Consider the following 5,078-nt stretch of genomic DNA (forward strand, 5'->3'; position numbering starts at 1 on the left):
CTATGGTGACCGGGTCAGTCTTGTTATTGTGTCTTTTTATTTTGATTCGTTTTAATTCTTATGGTGACCAGGGCAGCCTTGATGGTGACCAGGTCAGCTTCCATGGTGACCAGGTCAGCCTCTATGGTGACCGGGTCAGTCTTGTTATTGTGTCTTTTTATTTTGATTCGTTTTTATTCTTATGGTGACCAGGGCAGCCTTGATGGTGACCAGGTCAGCTTCCATGGTGACCAGGTCAGCTTCCATGGTGACCAGGTCAGCCTCCATGGTGACCGGGTCAGTCTTGTATTTGTGTCGATTTTTATTGTGACCAGGGCAGCCTCGATGATGACCGGGTCAGTCTCTATGGTGACCAGGTCAGCCTCCATGGTGACCGGGTCAGTCTTGAAATTTTTGTCGATTTTTATGGTGACCAGGGCAGCCTCGATGATGACCGGGTCAGTCACTATGGTGACCAGGTCAGCCTCCATGGTGACCGGGTCAGTCTTGAAATTTGTGTCGATTTTAATGTTGACCAGGTCAGCGTCGATGATGACCGGGTCAGTCTCTATGGTGACCAGGTCAGCCTCCATGGTGGCCGGGCCAGTGTGGTTGTGTCATTTTTTGTGGTGATTCGTTTTTATTTTTATGGTGACCAGGGCAGCCTTGATGGTGACCGGGTCAGTCTCTATGTTGACCAGGTCAGACTCCATGGTACAAACAGGTTGATGGTGACCGGGCAAGTCTTTATGTTGGCCAGGCCAAGCTCGATGGTGACCGGGGCAGTGTTAATGGTGACCGGGTCAGCTTCACGCAATTTTTTGAAAGAGCGCCATCTAGCGGTGGTTATTAACAACTTTTTCAAAAATAGTTTCTTCGGAACGCCATCTAGCGGTCGGTATTAACAACTTTTCCAAAAATTAGTTTCTTCAAAACGTCATCTAGCGGTAGTTTTGGCAACTTTTCAATAATTTTGTTTCTTCAAAAATGCAATCTAGCGGTAGTTATTAATAACTTTAAGTAAAAGATAAAGTAGTAGGTAACGATCTTGATTCAGGGTGACGACGATTTTTCCATTGTCATGTCGATACTCTTAAATTGATAACTCCAGGTTAGGTTAGGTTAGGCCGTGAGTGTTTACACTTTTTAATTCTCAATTAAAAACCTGACATAGCTTAGTGCGCGTAGCGCACACCAGAGCTGTCCTTTGATCGCGTAGCGATCATTTCAACATCCCAGAACTTAGATCGCGTAGCGATCACCACAACATCTATGAACTTAGTTCGCGCAGTGAACGCATACATCATTCTTTCCACCAGTCTATTGCAAAACAAAGGGTTGATTGTCCATTTCTGATGAGAATAGTTTCTTCTGTTTTTATTATTTTGATTATCGCCGGATTGGAAGAGCCAAAGGGCACGTGAAGTAGTTCAGGCTCGCCGAACCCGCCACCCCCAGACCATGTCGAGCTCTTAGGCTATCTCGAACAGGCGTGATGTACGCGAGGGAGCCCTAACCAGTTCCGAGTTCCCAGCTTTCCTTTCCTTTGAAAAACCAAGTTTTCTTCTTCTTCAGGTGTAGAGATAAGTTAAAGATGAATTCTGGAAATGTTTTCTTATGTTTTCTTTTTTATTATTTTGATTATCGCCAGATTGGAAGAGCCAAAGGGCACGTGAAGAAGTCCAAGCTCACCGGCACCCCCAGACCACGCCGAGCTCTTAGGCTATCTCGAACAGACGTGATGCACGCAAGGGAGCCTGAACTCGTTCCGAATTCCCAGCTTTCCTTTCTTTTGAAAAACCAAATTTTCTTCTTCTTCGGCTAGAGTTTTGTGTTTAAAAGTGTCTAAGTATTTTCATGTCTGGAGGGACAAGACCATCGCCGGATACGAGAACGGTTCACGCGAAAATGCTCAAGGTATCATCGCATAATCAGCGTCGTTCTCGCAACCTTAGTAGTTTGTTTATTTAAAAACAAAAAAAATAATTTTTTGAAATGGCCTACTGAGAAGAGAGAGAAGAAAATAAAAAAATAAAAAAAAAAAAATAAAAGAGCCGTGTTTATGTGTAGTGTGTGATTTGTGCAAAAATGGTTTCTTCAGTTTTCTTCTTTTTATTACTTTGATAAACTCCAGATTGGAAGAGCTAAAGGGCACGTGAAGTAGTTCAAGCTCACCGGCACCCCCAGACCACGCCGAGCTCTTAGGCTATCTCGGACAGACGTGATGCACGCAAGGGAGCCCGAGCTAGTTCCGAATTCCCAGCTTTCTTTTCTGTTGAAAACCAAACTTTCTTCTTCTTCGGGTGTAGAGGTAGGTTAAAGATGAACTTTGCAAATACTTTCTTATGTTTTTATTACTTTGATTAACTCCAGATTGGAAGAGCTTAAGGGCACGTGAAGTAGTTCAAGCTCACCGGCACCCCCAGACCACGTCGAGCTCTTAGGCTATCTCGAACAGACGTGATGCACTCAAGGGAGCCCGAACTAGTTCCGAATTCCCAGCTTTCCATTCCGTTGAAAACCAAACTTTCCTCTTCTTCGGGTGTAGAGGTAGGTTATAGATGAATTTTGCAAATATTATCATCGTTTGTTACGCTAGACTGGATATAGCCAATTCACAGCTCCAATTCCGAGCAGTTAATATTTAGTACAGCATCCAAGAACCTCGTTTGCTCAGTGAATTTATTCATAGTTGATTTTAACCGATTGGGGATTCTATTTATTGGTGGTTACATGTCAGACAGAGATTTGTAAAATTAATCATAATTTCCATCTTTTTCCATTTATTTTGTACAATATTCTGTTTTAAAGTATGGTACAATGCCGGACTGGGGTTGCTGGTTCTTCAATCGGTTTTGCCTCAAGTTGGGATGTGTATAGTTCGTACATTATGTGAGTGCAGATTGATGTGTTGTTTCGAATGTTGTTAGGATTCATTCCATTTTTTACGTGTAGCATCTTAATGGGTCCATTTGGGATCGGTGTTTCGTAGATAATCCATTCCAACCAGTTTGCACATGGATCTTGGTCTAGAAAAAATGGTGGGCATCGTCTATACATGAATATACCGTGGTTTTCCAAGTTGATGCACAAAAGGTTCTTTGGTGGCGGAAGAGTGGTATTCCAACTGACCCGTTGGAAAAAATCAGTCCAAGCTGGTGGAGATGTGGGATGTTGGTATGTTGGGGTAATGACAAAATCCATGTTGATCATTTGTCCTTCTATTTCATAGGAGGTTCTAGTTACGTTCATGCTCCTATATGAGAAGACGAAGAAGGGGTTTTTAGATGCTTGATTTGTCCATACGAAAGAAGATAACAGAAGATAGAAAAAAACTTGATATTTAAAAAACTGCCGTTTGTATTTTGATCATTCCTCAAGTGCCGTGTAATACATTATTTTATTATTTTTTGCGTTTTCAAGTTTGCTGGATGTTGGTTGGTACTGTGCTCATTTCCCAGAATCTAACGCATGTTTTTGACATACAGTGCAGGTGCGGTGGTTGGTTCGTCGGTTCTTCTTTAGTTGTTGGGCAAAGTGAGAATTCAAGACAATTGATCATTTTGCAGTGGTGTCGTTCTGTTTCTTGTTCTTCAAGTTCCATTATGTCGAACAATGTGGTGATGCTCGGGAATGTAAAAGTTATAATCAGTGGTGGTAACGGTCTTGTTTCTGTTATGTTTGACGAGGTTGATTGGTGTTAAGAGCGAGAACACCCAAATATTCCGGGCCGCGTAGCCATCAAGTCTTACCCATTCTGTGTTATCGGACGGTGTGCAATATTCTTGAGTTCCGTGTCTCTTGGGTCGTTATTTTCTTCAGTGGGAATGAGAGCCAATTTGAAACTTATTGGAGTATGTTGCCTTCAACTGTTTGTGTACGGAGAGTTGTATGGTTTCACTAACGTAGTGCAGTGTGCTGTTCCAAGAGTCGTGAACGGTGTTGTTGACGTGAGTAAGCCCGTAGAAGTGGATTCGGGTGTTAGCAGCTACATCCGGTTCGTGGTCCTCTAAGGCCACAACGTTTAGCCATATTGATTGTGGAGAGGTTCTTCTCTTTATTCATTACGTTATATAGGTTATGGGCCCCGACATGGTATACAACCGGCCGTCTAAATGGGAAGGGCCTGTGGAGAGAAATACAGTATAAGGTGTTTTTTAATAAATAGAGACGACGATTCCAACTTATGAAAAGAGGGGATTTCTTCTTCCGATCGTCCGGCCAGGAAGGCGGGGCAATAGTGTGAAAGGATCACGCCAAGATAATTTGGAACAGAGATCCTTAACAAAAATTGTTCTTTCTGCTGGTGGGTCCATGCTGATACGTACTTTTTTAAGTTACCAAGTAATAAAGTTATAACCTAAATAACCTAGTTTGAAATTAACCTAATTTCTTATTAAAACTAGGGTTTTCTAATCCAGTTCGTCAGTTGAGAATCCAAAGTTGGCCATACCGTAGGCATGGACGGGAATTTCGACCTCAAACTCAATATTCCCTTTGGACGAGGTCAGAGTTAGCCCAGAAGGGGCCACACTCTACTGGAACCCTAAACTTAACATTTTAATTTAAGACTTATTCTAAGTTTAAAAAGATAGAGAAAAGAACCACATTTCTTCCTTCGTAGAGTTGTTTGCTTGTAGAGTTTGTTTTTCTTCGTTAGTTTCCAGTCGATTAAGATGTTGTTTTGTGAGTGACGTGAGTCAGAGTAGATGTCTTAATTTTTACAAGGGTGGAAACAATAGGAAGGAAAGGTTTTTTGCTTACTTTTGTGTTAATTTCCATTTTCAATGATCATTCTTTTGGAGCCGCAATGGCGAACCGCGAGATGCATCAAAACCCACACGTGCCTTTCAAAAGGTGGCAGATAAACTACCCCCTTATCGGACGACGTCACGGTTCGAGTGTTTCTTACTATTGCTAGAGCAATTAGGCTTGGGTAACAGTCACAAGGATCAATTACTAGCTCTAAGTCTCATCTTAACAACAGCCATACTCGTGAGTGAGTTGGTGTCGCTACGCAACAGAACTGCACCCAATGGATTTGGATTTAAATGAACACAGGTGTAGATATAGCATGGTAGGAGGGGTAGGTACTTAAC

The sequence above is a fragment of the Daphnia pulicaria genome, chromosome 6, assembly GCF_021234035.1.
Source record: "Daphnia pulicaria isolate SC F1-1A chromosome 6, SC_F0-13Bv2, whole genome shotgun sequence".
NCBI classification, from domain to species: domain Eukaryota; kingdom Metazoa; phylum Arthropoda; class Branchiopoda; order Diplostraca; family Daphniidae; genus Daphnia; species Daphnia pulicaria.